At 40.5% G+C, this 18,518-nt stretch overlaps 1 long non-coding RNA gene across 2 annotated transcripts in view; it reads right to left on the bottom strand.

Annotated features, from left to right (window-relative positions):
* The window catches only part of LOC126920233 (uncharacterized), a 37,459-nt gene extending 24,112 nt beyond the window's left edge, over window positions 1-13,347 (bottom strand). For both annotated transcript variants that reach the window (XR_007711912.1, XR_007711913.1), the window contains exon 1: window positions 93-13,347. This is a non-coding gene — a long non-coding RNA (uncharacterized LOC126920233). The remainder of the gene's footprint in view (window positions 1-92) is intronic.
* Window positions 13,348-18,518: the final 5,171 nt, after the last annotated feature.

The raw sequence follows: 18,518 nt of genomic DNA, 5'->3' as shown, positions 1-18,518 counted from the left end.
ATTAGTTGTTCTTCGTCAATTATGTATCAACCAGAACCAGTTGTAGTTATTAAATTCCTGCTAATTATCGTGATTATCTTAATTATACTCACTTTCTCGCGCATCGTTCCTATATTTTCTATTACCATATGACTTTTACAATAAACAAACAAATCCACTAGAATATTATTCGTCGTAACGCCTCTTGTAAATCGCAACTTGTAAGGTACTAACTAGAGAAGCGTAGAGAACTAGTCGAATAGAAAGAAGGAAACATCGATAAGCAAAGCTGTGGAGGAGCAGAGTTTAACACGATGTCGCGCGCGTTTCACGGTCAACGTGCGTGCGGCCCCTGCCAGTCTAGGCGTCGGGACGCCCGGCGCCACGTCTGTACGCCCCTGCACCCTCGGCACCCGCGGAGCCTCGTAAATTCAGGAGCGGATCGCGTCGCTGTCTCCCCCGTTTCTCTCGCCTTATCGGTGTTCAGGGATCGTCAGCGATATAATTTCGCAGTTCTTTCGTCTTTATTTTACTTTTTCGTCAACGCCGCTTCGATCGCACTCTGCTGATAGCCGGCTAACTACTCGCGGGATTATTCTCGCAGCTTTCTCGGGTCTTTGAACTTCGCTCTCGGCGTATTCTCATCTTCTCAATTAAAACGTCCTATCTAGCGTCTATCTTCCTGGTTTTTCAAGATTGCGTGTCGAAATGTTTCTAGTTCCGCGTGCTTTGATTCTTTCATGTACAATTGCACGGTACGATACTACGAAATAACCGACTGTTTCTTTTTAATCGAACGAAGAGAAACGAAGGGGGTAAATTGCTTCAGTTTCGAAACTATAGATACGACGTTTGACGAATCGAAGAGACTGTTCTGCATATTGTACAGATAGGCCGTAGTTAAAGTTATTAAAAGTTTCTTTCGTTTTAAAAGGAAATAGTAGACGCACAATGTTAGTTTATTAAATTATGCGCGAACATAATGATAGAAATGGATCATAGCTAATTGAATAAAATAATATAAAACAGAAATTGTTAAAACAGAAAGAAACTTTTCGGACAACCTAATATTATTATTATTAAATTATTTATCTTTCAAGACAAACGCAGCCTGATACGAAGCTTAATCACGTACTCGTTACCGATTCAATTTTACTCGATCAAACGTAGAATTTCCCTGTTTCTCGATCGAACGACGATTCAATTGGAAATCCTCGCTCCTCCACTTCCAACCACCAAAACACCTCCCCGGGTTCCCCTAAAGAGGAAAGCAATAACTTTATCCGAGTACACAAAGATTCCTAAAGTTGCCGAGGAATCGTCACTGTCTGCGCAAAAATTCTCGTTGAAGAGGCGACTCGTTTGAAAACAAAAGCTTGGGGCGAGCAACCAAGGGGGTTCACCGCGATGAGTTGGGGTCGCTCGATTTCCGTACTCTCTCCGTCTTTGTCGTGCAGTGATTGAAAGATCGATAAAGTTTCGAGGGTTCCGCCGCGTTCTCCTTGCGACTTCGAACCCAGGATTACGAATCCTCAAGCCGGGTATTCAGCGAACGCGCGTTTCCGACAAACGCGAGCGTTTGCCAGATATTCGACGAGCGTCGGCGGTTCGAAATTTCTCTCTTGCTCATTCGCAAAAGTTCCTTCTCCTGTTATCTCCTCGATTCGGTTATTTTTCGATACCACGTTATATTTTTGAATTTTGTTTCAAAGCAATTTTTCAATCGCGCCGTACGAGTATCGTGCAATGGGATCGCGTTAAATCGCAATAGCCGATAACACCGAATCGAGAGGATCGCGATAGTAGCGGATTGTGTCGAACGTCGATATGAACGAATTGGATCAAATGTACCGAATGGTAATATCAGCGAATCGACGAGTTTGGGATACCGCGTATATGGCAAAACTGTGTTTCGAGATATTCAACATTGAAATTTTCTTTCGTTTATCGAATCGCGATATTTATGAAAATTGCATTTTTTACGCAAAATAAAATAACACGGAGAAAGACGATTACTTTACTTGCAACGAGAAATGGCAATGTTTTAGAAGAATAATTTTACACGCACTGTTTCCATGTATCGCGTTTCCTCGTTACGTTACAACGATTATGTCACGTCGGAGACGCAAGAAATCACGAAATTGACGGATCACCGGTGAGAGGCTCGCGTCGCAGTTCGAACGTTTCACAAATAAGGTAAAGAATTGAAATTTAGATATATTTGGTAGTAAAATTTATTATACGAATCGAACAGAGTGACGATTCAGAGTGTTTTAACAGAGAAGAGTACGTCGTTGAAATTTTTCTGCGAAACGTTTTTTCGTACCATTCGTGTTTGCCGAGATATTCGATTACGTTTGGTACAATGACATTGTGCAATTATGTTGTGATGTCATACCATTTTTCTTTTTTTTTAATTTTCGTAGATAACGATGCGTGAACTACATATCGCGATTCGGGACGATTCGCTGCAATTGGGTGCAATTTGGCGCGACTCGGTGCGATTTGGTGCGATTAGTTGCAATTGAGCGCAATTAGGCGCAATCCGGTGTAACTTAGCAATATTGCAATTCGATACAATTCATTGCAACTTGATGATATCGCGATTCGATGCAATTGATCAGCTCGTCGGATCACGGGCGTTTCACGAGATATTCCCCTTCTTCCGATTATCGCATTCTTCTAATCTAAAGACTTTACTATACGTTGCCGTAAATTATCAACGTTGTAGTGCAATAATTCACTTAGGTTCGCGAGAAGATTTAACATTCCTCGAGAAAAGCTCCTTTTCTATTTAATATTTCCCAAACCGCGAAAGAAGATATTTGTAATGTCAAAAAGAAATGTCAACGGTGAAATTTGTATCAATTTTCGTCCTGATACATTTCGATAAATATCGATTATTTTTAAATCTTTCACGGTACCGATAATTTCGATGCGTAACGCTTTAGAAATTAATGGCGTAAAATCACGAAAAATTATTGAACGTTACGTTTTGATACAGAGAAACTGAATTTATAGATATTCCTTCCATTATCGATACAATTTGGCATCAAACGAAGCTGCATTTTTCGTCATATCTGTTTTCCACTCAGTAGATATTTCAAAAATCTCTTATATCTGTTTTTATCGAATTATATCCACTTAAACACGTGTTTAATTTTGTGATCTTTTTCTGAAACATGACATTGCGTATACGCAATTCTTGCAATCGCGCGTCGTAATTGTCACAGAGCCATAAATTTGTTTTTATTTGGTAGACTTTTTACAATCAATTCTCATTGAGAATTATAAGTAAATTATTTTAGCGTGGTACTCTAACGTGAATAATAAATGATTATCGTATGTTTGGTTCTAGCTGAATCTAATGCTTAAATCTAAAGGGTAATGTCTTTTTAGCCTGCGGATCTGATCCGTCGTGTCAATTAATTGAGTAACTAGTGGATAACTAGTAACTAGATAATATCCATCGAGACAACGATCTACAGTGAGATCCGTTATAACGAGACGTGATAAAGTGCGCGCGTACCGAACGAAAATTCAAAGTCGATTTTCTCGAAAACAAAGCCTCAAACGAAAAATTTTTATTCTATATTTTCGACTTCTTTTTTCGCGTAGAATCACCCCCTTTCCGCTTGTACCACCAGTTACCAAACATCCTGTATATATGTATCGCGTACACACAGATGCACATGTACGCGTATATGCATCTCCACCGAAGTAAATTCACATTGGCGAACCTTAACGGACGTTAGCAAACGTCGATGGATAGCCAGCTTTATTTCGACAGATACAGGGGGACATTTATTCCATGGCCTCCCCTTTAGTTCGCCCTATGGTGTTCGCGGGGGGTCAACGAAAGAATCGGCTCGACAGCGTGAACGACGATGAAAGTTTCAACCCTCGCCATCGCACGCGACGATATCACTTTTATTCCAAGTGTGTCGACGATAAATTAGCGAGTCCGATAGGGACGGAAGAAAGGGCGTGTGTGTTTGGAAACAGGAGTTTCAGGGGTAGAAAGTGGTGGAGATTGTTTTTGTAGGTTTTTGTGGGAGGGAATGAGTTTGCGAAAGGGTGTCGAGATGGTTGACGATCGAAGTGGGCGATTTCGGTTCTCTTACGTTTTCTATTCTACGCTTTTCAAACGTCCATGGAAAATGAGAAAAATTCTTTTAAGAGAAGAGGTTCTGCGACTTTGTAAATTTTACATTCCTTTCACATTTACGAAATATATTCGCACGCACGATGTTCGCAATATCGTTCAATTTTCGCTTAAAAATTTAGAAATAATAGACGTAACTTTGCTTCGAGAAAAACTCCGATTTAATTTGCGACAGCCCTATATTTGATATGTATCAGATTGCTGTCTCTATCATTAAATAATTATCGTCGATGATCTTCGTATCTAAAACATTTCTGCTGTCTTGGTCGTCGGATAAAAAGTCATAAACAATAACGACTGTGATAAAGAAGCGAATAACGAAAGCAACGAAATATTAGGTTGCCCGGAAAGTGTCCTTTCGCAAACGTGTTTTTTAAAACGGTGCACCTTCGTACAAACGTGAAAGCAAGTCTGCGAAACGTCGCGGTGTTTATCTCAACAGAACAAAATCGATCGTACGTGATTCGACGAAATAATATAAAACAAAGAGCCCTGTGCGTCTATTATTTCCTGATAAAACGAAAGAAACTTTCCGGTCAACCTAATACTAAAATGAAATATGTTTACGTGCCCCCAAGATATCGATCGACAAATCTTCCTGATCAAACATCTCGAAAATTAAAATTGCTCGATTTTCATAAAAAGCGGAGACCTTCCAGCGTCAACTTAATTTCCTCCCGTGCGATACTTCCGCTCTTTTTTTTTCTTTTCCTTTTTCTTTTTGTTCCTCTCTTATCTTGTCCCGGCGCGACAAACTCTTCGAAGCGTGGAGAAACCCGAAAGGGATAAAAAACAGGTCTCGTATGTCAGCGGATTAACCGAAAGGTGGTTGTCAGACTGCGAACGAAGGGAGGCTAGTCTTGCAGGCGCCGTCTGGACTTTCACCCCCTCCGAAACACGAGCACGTACACGAGCGTGGTAAAAGGCGCGAAGCGGACGACGTTGCGCCGGTAAGCTCGATTTAAGCTCGCTCTGCTTGTACGAGCGTGTCACCCTCGCTGGAACACCGGTTGTAAATGGAAATCGAATGGAAATTACGCTGGTAAGTCGCAACGGGTGTGTCTTCCCTTCTTCCCATTTGGCTATGTAAAATGGGGTACAAAATATTTCCTCGTTCTTCTTTTTAGAGGATAAAGAAAATTTTAGAAATTTTGAAAACGAAAGTCTTTATCGTCTCACCTGTATCAGCGACGATACACGTAAGCTTCAAATTACCGATAGATGTGTCTCTACTTTTGTACTTTTCGTAAATTCGACGTTGGTATTTCTGGAAAAATCGGCTTTCTATTTTCAATCTTAATCATCGAGGATAATAATATACGCAAGTTGAGTAAAATAGTAGCAGAGATGCGAGGAAATTCTGCGAAACGGATAAAGGCAGAGGCGTTGGAAAGAAAGAAAGCGAAGCGGAGCAAAGTGTCAACAACGTTAGAGAACTTCAATTCTACCGAAATAACTGTGCCATTGGTGAGAAAGAAAGTTCTTGTTCAACCTGCTTATACCATGCGAATATATTTTGCCAATTTGAAAAACTTTCGATCTAATCACGGAGAAACAGTCTAAATCACGTATCCAGGAAGAGGTGGCATAAATAAAACTGTCGCATAAATCAGGCGTGTTTCGAAAACACGTCTGCGAAGAGAGAACGAATTGATCCGGCAATATTTTCGTTGTCGCCGTGATCCGGCGAACTTGCACGCTTTTAGATTTATTTCGCGAGCCGTGATTCACTTGGCGCCGCCGAACGTTCCATTCTTATCTCATTTTCGTCACTTCCCTTCCTTTTATCCGTCCTTTTCCTGCCGCTTCGTTCGAATTCCTCTCGGTATCCAGGCCTCGCGAATCGTTATCGGCCGATGTCTCTTTCATCCGGACGAGAGGAGGTTGATAAATCCGTCGCAGAAGCGAGAAACGCCGACTGTTTGCGTTACAAACTGATTCTTACGTGATCTGTCGTTTATCGTACACGCGTAATGCAGGTAACGCGTGCGTAACATTTTGAAACGGAAAAGCGATGGATTACGTCGGTAAAGATGAACGTCGAACGGAAACGTTGGAAATAGAAACGACTTCTGTTGCAAATTAAAGAGGATTAAGAAGATAAAGAGGAAACGGATAGTAGATGAGCGAGCCTCTAATCTGCGATAACGTTAGAACCAGTTTGTCTTTCGATCTACAACTGGGATGGTGGGCAGCAGGAAGTTGCTGAAAGCTCGCCACGGTGCCGTTGTTTTTATTGGCGATCGACCGATAAACATTTACATCTACTGCCGAGGAAAACAGCCTGACGTCCCATTTGCCGAAACCCCAGAACACCAACTTCATCGTGTTCGTGTATATCGGAAGTTTGAAAAACACCAAATCAATTTAAAAAAGTACGAAGCCGATGCTTCGCTTTTATATTACACTCTCTTCTCGTAGAAGAGAAAATAAGAGAGGCTGAATTTTATGGATGGAGTTCTTAGAAGAGGCGATTCGACCAAGAAAGTATAGAAGAAATATGAAAGAAAGAGGAAAAATATTCTCGTATCAAAAAGATCGTCCGCGTATTATACGTATTTTTTCGCTTTTAGATCTCCTACGATCGCGTAAATATCCGCGATATTTAGAAGATTTCTGGCGATGAAAAAGGAAACTTTGTATCGAAAGGCAAAGGGTTTGGAGAGTGCGATTGGTCCGACCAGGGGATCCTGGTCGGCTGTCATTTAATTGACAGCTCTTGTACATTGAAATTTTTCGTAGCTAGGCTCCGTTATTTTCGGCGCATTCTACAAGTTGGCCTATTGGTTCATTGGCAACTGTCCAAATGGGATAAGCCCTGACGTATCCTACGTGAAAGCAATTTCATCCATGTGTACATTTCATGCTCGTACCGGCCACGCGGGATACGTATGTTACACCCTGTAAATTGTACGGATATAATTCAAATTGTTACCAAATATCACGTCGGTCTCATCCCGTGTACGATGATAATTCAGTTGAAAGTTTGGAAAGTTGGTGAAAAATATCCGACCAACGTTTCTCGCGTGTTCTCACTCTTTTTTAATTGTTTTCTTTTTGGCAAGTAATTTGATAAATACCAGCGCATAAAAATGTTGAACCGTTCGAAAAGTAGGTAAGCGATATATACAGTGTTCCTTTCGATGATTGTTTTTCCGAGAAACCTTTTACTCTTTCCAGGAATAAATTCTTGTGCGTAGATTTTATTTGAATTTGTTTTCTCTCAGAGTACTCGCATAATTAAAAGAATGTTATAAAACCTAGAACGATCGAGATTCGACGCTTTTTACCTGCTTCTAATCGATACACGAGATCGAACGTTGCCTTCGCGAGAAGAGTAGCTTTACGATCAAGCAATCTCCTTGTTCTCTTTAATTTCGCTTTTAATCTTCAACCGCGATCGTAACTCGCCGCTCCGTTCCATCGTGTCTTTCTTCGAACTTCGATCTTGAATCTTTCGATCGTCGAACGCGTTAAAAATTGTTGGAACTCGTACGAATGCACGTAAATATAGAGAGCGAGACACTCGACATTATCATCTCGATTTAGGTCGATGTTATTACGTTAATGGACTCGTATATTTCTCGCTATATCGCTCGATGCAACTTGTCATTGCTCGTAGCTTTTATCCTTTTCGCTAGAAATATTTCTTCGTTCAGAAATTAATCTCAGCTGCCTGGTCGATGAGAGCGGACCTCCAGGACAACGGACGATCCGTCGCATGGAAACTCGGCGAATTTCTTTTTCCCTTTTGAGCGTGAAGCGAAACGAAACAAAGTTTCAAACGGAGAAACGGCTGATCCTATTAATAGTGCCAGGGCTGGGAATAAAAAGGCAAGAGCAGCGTAGGTGGGCGTGAGAACGCGTGGGCGTTCGAAGGTCCTGCGACGTGTTGGAAACGCGGCTGAACCACGATGGAAACGTTGAAATTCGCGCGTTTCGGAACGTTGTCGCGCCTCACGGTCAGCCAACCTTCTTTGCATCTTCTTTGCCTTGCGCAATCCTTCGATCCTTGACGAATCCTCGATGATCAACGATCTCGCCCGAGCGTGCACTTTTTGACTCGAGCTCCTCTTCGTAGTCCAAGCGTCTACTACTTTACATAACGATCAAGCCACGCCAACGAACGCACGCGTCATGAAGATTTATGGCCGATTTATGTAATTCCATTGTTCGATAATTTTGGCATCGTCGAAGGAGAAATTGAGGAAGGTAAAGTCTGTTTTGCATGGAAGAATGGCGCATTGTTCCCTTCAAGGATCAACTTCGTTTCAACCAGGTAGACGATGACTAGACCACATGGAGATGGAAATTTGGGAAATTGGGAAATTACGATTTGGTATAAAACAGGAGATTTATGGTTTGTAATTTTTCAGACAAAACGAACAGAGAAGCTTCGACGTTGACATTAGGTTTACGGGACCCGTCAATTCGACGGATTTCAAAGTTCGAAATGAAATATTCCAAAAGCCGAATTTAACCATTTTGTATAGTAAATTAATCATTTCTAAAGAATTTATACACACAATTTTTTTTCTCCTAGGCTGTCTAATTTTTGAAATCTCTATGTAGTATACTTATCTTTACAGAAACCCGTCAAATTGACTAGTTGATTTCATTAAAAAATTCAGTATATTTGTACAAAATGTGCTGAATAAATATAATTATCCTATACCGTTAATATTATTCTTATCATTTTCGTGATAATTTAAAAAAAAAGACTTTTTACTTATGAAGAATTTATTTAAACCTGCCTAAGCCTAATATTGTTCGATTCGGACTAAATTTGAATAAATCGATGTTTTTAAAGAAAATGCGTATTTTCGTTTGCCCGGCAATTTAACGGGTGGTCGTAGAAATAGGTATATAAGAAACGGCCGTAAACCTGGTGTTAAAAATCATCGAATATTAAAATCGCAGAGTCGTGTACGTTGGCGTGTGGCAATCAGCGAAACGTTCGTTAAATAATAGAATTTATACTCGCGCGTATACATTGTTGGTCGGAAAGTTGACGCAAGGACTAATTGATCGATTGCCAGGAATCTACGGATATTCAAAGAAACAGGTGGAAAATAATCAAAGAGAATAATGAATATCTATCAGGCTTACGATTTACGTCATAGCAGGGTATAGAGCGTTCGAGCGTACCTTAATCTTAATCACCATGAAGATATTTAAATACAATAGACGTTGTCTTTTATTTTCAAGCGCAACGAAAGCAACGTTAAAAGGTAATTTAAACATTTCCTTGAAATAACCACCGTTCGCTGCATACCTATAATTTTATCGATCAGCGAGGTGAAAAACGAGCTTTTATATCTTCTGGCCGCGGTATGTTGATACACGGTGTTTTATTCGATCTGGCAGGGGCGTACGCGAAATTTGGCAAGCGCCGTGGATATTTGCGCGCAACACGAAACAAAGATCGTCGTGTCCACAATGTAGTACGCGTGCGTGCAATAATTTTACGGAATCGCCGTGTATACGCTGTCTAGCGGCATAAAGATATAAATATATTAACGACGCTTGAAAGATCTCGAACGCGGCCACGTAAACGGATATAATGAAACTACGAGGAATTTAGAAATGTTAGCGATTTATTCGAGAGTTTAGAAATGTTGGTAATTTAAAATTTGGAAATTCGAAGAATCGCGGACTTCGCGCGAAGAATCGGGCATTTCGATGTTCAAGAGTCCGGAAACTGGAGAATTCAAGAATTTTGAGATTCGGGCATTCGAGAATTTTGGAACTCCCACGAAAAGCAATGCCATCGCGTCTAAGAAACTAATGATCCCGCGATATACTGCGAAACGAAACGGGCAACTTTCAAATTTTCAACGTCGCTGTTTACGCGTTAGATGCGATTCAAACTTCCTCCATCAATCGCGTAAAATGTTATATTCGTAATCAACTTCGAGAATTTCACGATTTAAGTGGTATGCAAACCTGCAGCCGGTATACGTTTAAATGCTAACTCAAACAGATTACCCTGCTGCTATTTCAAAGTGCGATATCTTCCTATGGACCATCCTTATCGCGATATGGTTCTAGGTCCGCAGAGAAATCGAGCTTGCGCGAGTCTAATTCCACCCAGCGCAACGGTTGTTCACAGCGTGCACATGCAGCGACCACGTGCACCGCCTTGCCGCAAGCAGCCTGACCACCTGCGGCCCGAAGATCTTAGTCGCGAAAAGCGCGAATCGCGTTTCCAACCGAACCGGATCGCTTGCTCGGGTTCCAAAGAAAACAGACTACGGTCCGTGCCAACCGGAGACGTTGCGGATAGAGACCGCGAATAGAGAGAGATCTCCACGTTTAGATCTTCGAGTAACCTTCCCCTCGACTTTGCCTTTCTACCTACAGCCTTTGCTTCCAAATTCTTTTTCCTCTTTTGTCGCGTTTCCTTTTTGGTTGGCTTGGTTTTTCGCTCGACGTTACCTCGCGCTCCTTTCTTTTATCGATTTCACGTTTGCTTCAAAGACCGTGTGCGTTCTTTTCTTCGCTCTTTCTTCGTTGTTTTCCTTTCCTTTTATCGATTTTGCGTTTGCTTCAAAGTCGACTTTCGCTCGTTTCTTCATTTCTTTTTTCTTTCTTCTCGTGTCTTTACTCCGAACGTACGCCTTTCTTTTACTCGTTTTACCTGTGCCTCGAAGTCGATTTACACGCGTTCCAGGCTTTTCCTTGTTTTATTAGTCTTGCCTTTACCCGAAAATCGGTCGCCGCTCTTTTCCACCATTCCCTTTCTCTTTTATTCTCGCGTTGGATTTTGCGCGGCTTCTCTCTGTGTATGTTTTCGTTCGATGCGAGTGTAACGTTGGTAGTTTGTCAGGGAATCGGCGCTGATTTTTTCGAATTGTTCTTGGCTCTTTTGTACTCCATTGGCAGCTCGCCTTTGATTCCATCGTCAGTCTGTTTGCTTACTTTGCATTGATTTACCGTGGACGTTGATGGGTTAATTACTTGCTGATTGCACGACCGTACGTAGTGTAGATCGGTTTGTTTACGCTTGAGCGTGGTAAATAGCGTGAATTGGTTAGACCAGTGAATTTTAGCTGAACGAATAAACGAGAGAATTTTTACCAATTTATGCTCCGCCAAACATATTACGCTCGACCGTTCTCTCGCTATTTTTTCAAAAACAATATTTCTCGTATATTTCCATTCCATTACCCGAAATCCAATCCAATCGCGTATCCCATCTATTCAATTTTTCCTGCGATAAACTCCCGGTATATTCGTTTTTCCTCGATTTTTCTCAAGCGTTGCTTCCAAAATAACTTAAAATCCTCCTTCTACCCATCCATCGTTCTACGAGCCGGTTTAAAATCAACTTAATCCGATTCTTTCTCAGCGAACCTCGATCGCCTCGTTTTATTTTCCAACGTCTCCCCTCCATCATCCCCTGTCCCGTGCGAATACTCGCAAAATCCTACGCGGCTCCTCGTAAATCATAGCGCACTTTCGCGCATCGCGTTCTTCTTGCCGCATTAATAATTCATGCAATCGCTGGTGACTCGGTTGCCTCGATCGCACGGTAAAATGTCAAAGTTAGCGGCGTCGTTGCGGTACAGCGGCGAAGGGAATCGAGAAACGCGTCCGAGGAACAGACGACGAGACTTTCGTCGGCGATTAGTCACGCGTTTGGCAGAGCGATATCGCGGACGAGAAAAGGCGGTCAACGATTTCACGCGGGGCTACTTGGCACCGTGCTCTGACCGCTTGGATCAACAGGAAGCGACCGACAGTACGTCGCGCTGACGTACCAGGGATTTCCTCTTGTCGTTCTGCGATGATGCGTTTAGACTCGTTGCTCGTTTTTCCATCCCTTGAAAAACGTTAAAGGGGTGTCCTGAATTAAAATGTTCTAAGATAGTGTTTCTTTGTGATTTTTTTTTAGGAAGGAAAGAAAGAAACGAAGTTGTTGAATTTTGAGGTATGGTTTTATATATATTTAACGAATACAAAAAAATTTTGTTTAAAGTAAAGAAAGAAATTATAACAGATTTCGAAGCCTAATTCATGGACGTCTTGTCGCTGCGGTCTTCAATCGGCGGGAAAGATCCATCTCGTGATTCTTGTCCGAAACAAAACACCAAGAAAGGATTAAATTATTATATGTTTTTCTTCTGGGTGAACTAAAAAAGTTCGTCAAAAAGTTTATTCAAATAATTGTTATAGCACCTTAGTTTTTTTAATTTCACATTTTTTTTTTTGCCTTTTTCTAGTTTACCCAGAAGAACAATATATAATAATTTAATCCTTTTTTGATGTTGTTTGTTTCAATCAAGAATTACGAGGTGGATATTTCTCGCCGATTGAAGACTGCAGCGACAAGACGCCCATGAAATAGGCTTAGAAATCTGTTAAGATTCTTTTCTTTATTTAAAAAAAAATTTTTTTGTATTCGTTAAATATATATGTATATATAACCATACCTCAAAATTCAACAACTTCGTTTCTTTCTTTCCCTTCTAAAAAAAATATCACAAAAAAAACGCTATTTTAGAACATTCTAATTCAGGACATCCCCTTAATCTCTTGGCGTGTAATATTTTCCGACCTGATTAACCGGTGGAAAATGCACCATTTTATTTTCGGCGGAATTCTACCTTGGCTATGTAATATAATATATCTTTTATCATCTTACGTATTTGACACAACGAGATGCAAAATGCGATTTGGCAAGAAAGCAGATGTTTTCATATATACGGAAACGTGATCGTTTGCGAGTGCGAAACGGAAAAGATGGATAACTGTGGACATTCGGTGTATTTGCAATCACGTTAACTCGCGAATTGCGAGAATAAATCGCGAGACGTATGTATAGCGTGAGTGGAAAACCGATCGGAAGTGTTTAACAATGTTCTAACCATGCGTGATACTGTCGAGAGAAAATAGGTCACAGCTTGCGCAGGAAGGAGACAAAAATCTTTCATTTTCTGGACCAACAAATTATCCTGACACAGTATCTTATTAGAAATTTTTTAAGAAATCTCTGATAAATGAAACGAAGCACATTGTTATTTTACAGTAACTAATAGTAATTTCCAAAGCACGATATCACCTTAATTTTCTTCGTATCCATTAATTTTATCAATAAGAATAATTATTTATTTATTTATTTATTACCGTCTCCTCGGAATGGAAGTAGATTTTTTTTTTTATTTGGAAGTATTTTATCTGTTTAATCTCATTAAGAATTATCAGTATTATCAAATTATTATCGTATGTTTGATTCTAGCTGAATCTAATGTGAGGTGCTCTGCTGCTGTATATGGGATTCTTATTATCTTCATCTGAATTGGCTTCTTCTCGTTTAGAAATCGTGGAGAAAAAATCGGACTACTAGTGCCGGGATTTGAACCTGGTTCTGGAACGTTCGTCGTAACCAACGACGCTAACCACGCCGTCGTCCGGTCCAAAAAAGGGTTTTTGTGTCGTAAGCCACGGGACAGAAACCGTTGGAAAGTTTGCTGTCGAGTGCCACTACAAATATTTAAATCTAAAGGGTAATTGTCTTTTTAGCCTTCGAATCTGATCCGTCGTGTCAAGCAATTGAATAACTAATTGGTTTTGGTAGTTGTTAATTCTTGTGTTATATCTGTTACTGAATTTGGATACTTCTTCTTTAACAGTGGGTATCTCAAGGTCGCCATGTATTGTTTCATTGGTAACATAGCAAGGTGCATCTTTTAAGAATCTTAGAGTTTTGATTGGAATCGTCGAAGAATTTCTATGTTGGAATTATTCGCTATTCTCCATAGTTGGATTCCATAGGTAGAAGTAGATTTGACATAAAATTCTTTGCCTCCACACTTTCGCATTTACAACAATTTATGCATCAAACTAGTTTCCAATCTACTTAACCCAATCTTTGCTTATATCATTTTAATCAATTTCCTCGTCGCTTTGCCGCTGACTTTGCTATCGTCGTTCGTTTCGTTGAATTTCAGAAATTAATGGAAACCAATCAAAGTTGGAGCGTAGAAAGCGCGCAGTTCGTGAAAGATCCTACGTCGCAAAATCACAGTGGAAAGGAAAGGTTTCGTCCGATTCTGGGCAGGAATTTCGGTCGTTAAGTTTAATTGGCTGCCGCGGCGAATAAATTTTCACGCGTAAAGTCCCTCGATAACGACGACGATTGCGCAATCGTCGTAATTCATTCGCAGTTGCTTTCTCGCTTCTCTTTTTCTCTCTCGGCGGAAGATCGTTCGTTGAGCGACATGGAGACGACCGGCGAAAATCTTCGCAGGCGAGTTTCGCGACCAAGGGAACTGTTCGTCGCATGATTACGAAACTTGCTACCTTGAAGAACCCGAATTATTTGAGAATGTCACCCGCCGGAGGATAAAGCGTTGTTAGATTTCACTATGCGAGTTAAGTTAAGATACGCGTAGAATACAAATTATAAGCGATATCAATGAATATTTTTCTTTCATTTGCAAGTAGTTTACAATCAATTCTCATTAAGAATTATATGTAAATTATTCTGGCGTGCTACTATAACGCGTGAATAATAAATGATTATGTTTGGTTCTAGCTGAATCTAATGTTTAAATTTAAAGAATAATGCCTTTCTAGCCTGCGGATCTGATCCGTCGTGTCAGGTAATTGAGTAACTAGTGGTTCTTGGTGATTGTTAATTCTTGTGTTATATCTGTTACTGAATATGGATATTTCTTCTTTAACTGTAGGTATCTCAAGGTCGCGACGTATTGTTTCGTTGGTAACATAGCAAGGTACATCTATCAAGGATCTTAGAGTTTTTGATTGGAATCGTCGAAGAATTTCTATATTGGAATTATTCGCTGTTCCCCATAGTTGGATCCCATAGGTCCAAACAGGTTTTAATATGCCTTTATACTTTTTTTTTTATTTGGAAGAATTTTATAATCAATTCTCATTGAGCATTATAAGTAAATTATTCTGGCGTGATGCTATAACGTGAATATTAAATGATTATGTTTGGTTCTAGCTGAATCTAATGTTTAAATTTAAAGAATAATGCCTTTCTAGCCTGCGAATCTGATCCGTCGTGTCAGGTAATTGAGTAACTAGTGGTTTTTGGTGATCGTTAATTCTTCTGTTATATCTGTTACTGAATTTGGATATTTCTTCTTTAACTGTGGGTATCTCAAGGTCGCCATGTATTGTTTCATTGGTAACATGCCAAGGTGTATCTTTTAAGAATCTTGGAGTTTTGATTGGAATCGTCGAAGAATTTCTATATTGGAATTATTCGCTGTTCCCCATAGTTGGATCGCATAGGTCAAAACAGGTTTTAATTTGGCTTTGTATAGCATTATTTTACTCTGCACGCTTAAGTTGGAACGCCTGCCAATGAGCCAGTAGAATTTAGAAATTTTGTAATTTTAATTTAAGTTGCTTGATATCAACGAATGAAATAGAATTGACACGTTCGTGAAACACCATTAATAACAATGCTTGATTTTATCGATTAATAATCAATATCGCGGATATTATCGATTTTAATATAAAACTTAACGAGTAAGAGAAGCAGATTCAAAAGTTGGATGTAAGTACTAAATTATCAAAGGTGTTACATACGAGAGCCGTGACAGCGACAGCCGCGAGGAGTATTCTAAAAAAAGGCTTCCGGTTGCGCAATCGCGTTTACCGACATGATAATTTTCTTCCATAGAAATACGTCGGCGCAATTACTCTTAATAATCGAGTTTCGCGAGCGAAATGAATCTTCTTTGTTTTTTTATCCAACGACTCGAGCGAAGCCTCGATTATTTGAACTAATTGCCGGATGCGAGCTAAGCTAAAATAATCAGTTTTTCCCCCAACTATCTACGATTACGTATAAAAAGTTTCTACAAAAACACGGCCAGATGTTCTTTAGCGACCGTCGTTGCGTCATATTACGTCAGTTATTCTCATTTCGTTTTTACGATTCCCTATTTTGTTTCCATCTTTTCTTTTTTTCTTCCTTTTTATTTTCATTTTCCCCGTTCCGTTCTCACCGTGGATCCATTTACGAGAATAATTTTTCATCGTTCGCGTACCATTTCCAATTCTTGTAACACTTATCGTGTTACACGAAATTACGCGAACGAGTGTTTTATTGACGCCACCCACGCGTCAATACGTTTTCACGGAACCGCTTTCACCGTTTATTCTTCCGCAACCCAAATAAATAACGAGCCTTGATAGCGATATTGAAATTGTCTTATTGTCAGTGCTCGAAATTTACATTTTCTCCATTGACGATCTTTTACGTACGACATCGGACGATCGTTAAAACTTGGCGAGTTCAATTAGGTCACCGTGAAAGTAAGAACGTACGAAATGTTTGTAGCGTCGCTACGCGATATCGAATATTTGCACAGAGAAAGAAACAAAACTAAAGTATCCTTCTATCTTTGACTCTCTCTCATTTGCCACTTATTACACGCGTTTTTATTTCACGCGATTTTATTCTCAAACCATTCGAAATATCTAAATTGTCCGTGGCCTTTTCATCAAAGTGAAACGGATGCGAATTTTACAACCCTTAAGATTACCGCGCCGACAATTACGCAAACATATTTTATCCAAGTAATTGGGCAATTCGAGCAAGCGATATTCGGATGATCGAGATCCGACGACGGCCGGCACCGCCTCTTCGGATCTACGCTTGTTAAGATTAACGACTGGTCGACGAACAGTCCGTGGAAAACGAGGGAGAACCGGCGAGAAAGACGTTCTCTTCTCGAAGGGGCACGCACCAGCTTCGATACTCGTAAATTTTTTACGACGACGCGACGCAACCGATTCGCAAACACCAGGAAAAAATAGATTCATGTAGCGTGTCGCTTGAATTATTGTTTCCAGAACTACTTACATGAGTTTACCAAACTATTCCAACGCTTGTAGACATGTTTTATGAATATCCGTACTTTTTCATACTGATACAACTATCAATAAAATACGATACGTATCAATTTACAATAATAGTAATAAAAATGGTAGCGTGTATAGTTTATTACTTCCTCTTTACATCTAATTCACGCTCTCACGCTACTCTATGGAAAAGAATTACGTCTTACAAGTATCTATCGTTACGTCGTACATCGTAGAAGCAGCGTATATATACGTCACGCGCAGGGATTAGAACAATTTGTAACGATGTATCAGGCGTATTATATACGAAAGATTTTGAAAGTTCATTAACACCGTGTCACGAGACTATCGTGAAACGATTAATCGACGAGTTGCTGAATCGGAGGAAAGTAACGAGCTACGAAGTTGGAGTTTGCTCGCGACGAATCCGTGGGCCTCGCGAAACTTGGCCCACGGCCAAACACCACCGGCTCCTCTCTACGTCCGCTGGACCAGTTTCTTTATCCGGCCGGCGGTTACACCGCGAGCAGATTTCGAAACGACCGGTTCTCCTTCCACGAAAACGACGCTGGCTTTCGGGGCGACGAAAATAAAGCGGCACCCGCGATATCCTTGCAAACTTTACGATCCTGGACCCTGTGCAGACATTGGCTCGACTCGGTCTTTCGCTTGCCATTTTATATTCGCCTTACGGCGTGTATATCGTTTTCTTTAAACCTAGAAACGTATCCAACTCGACGAAAAAAAAAGCAAAAGCCTCTAACTAATAATAACAAAAGTTTCCGACTGATAAATCCACAAAAATAAAAAAGGAAGAGAGCCTCTAAATCTTTAAACGATACACGGAAGCTCTCGAAAATAGGAAAGTCTCGGTAAATAAAATCGTCGAATTGCCTCGTTTAATCTCAAGTTATCGAAATACGTGGCGTCTAATCGTCTAATCGCCATCGATAGAACCTCGACGGCGAACATCATCCAACCACTGTGAACGTTCTCAACATCCTCTTCGGGGACGAGAGGTTTCGGTCTGATTAGCGACACACCCAGAACCGAGTAAAGAAGAAGTCGGAGGCGGTCTAGAGGAGGCTGTCGAAGCTCGACGAGCCAGCTATTTGACCCCGAGAAGTCGTCCGTTACATATACATATAATGCCTCACACAAGCGCACAACGTATTCTGGATCCTTCCGCGAGGCTAACTATCCGCGCAAGAACGAAGGGACGAAAGAATACCGAATACTTTTCGGTTCAGCCTCCACGTGGATCTGGTACGCGAGTTCTTGCGACGCCTCGAGAAACCTTTCGTCGAATTAACCCGGAAACTTTACCGATCCACGTTCTTCCGATTGAATTAATTCGTATCGCGTATTCGTATTACAAAAATAAATGGGATAGGTGGTGGAAATACGACTTGTAATAATATTAACGAATATTTTAGTAATCGGTAAAGTATTACTAAAATGTAAGGGAAGAAGTTGGTGCAAGTCTTCGTTTATGAGATACAACGAACGTTGTAAGCGTTGTATA

Source organism: Bombus affinis, chromosome 9 (assembly GCF_024516045.1).
Source record: "Bombus affinis isolate iyBomAffi1 chromosome 9, iyBomAffi1.2, whole genome shotgun sequence".
In the NCBI taxonomy this organism is placed as follows: domain Eukaryota; kingdom Metazoa; phylum Arthropoda; class Insecta; order Hymenoptera; family Apidae; genus Bombus; species Bombus affinis.
The sequence above is the reverse complement of the archived record's forward strand: the minus strand, read 5'-3'. Positions and strand labels throughout refer to the sequence as shown.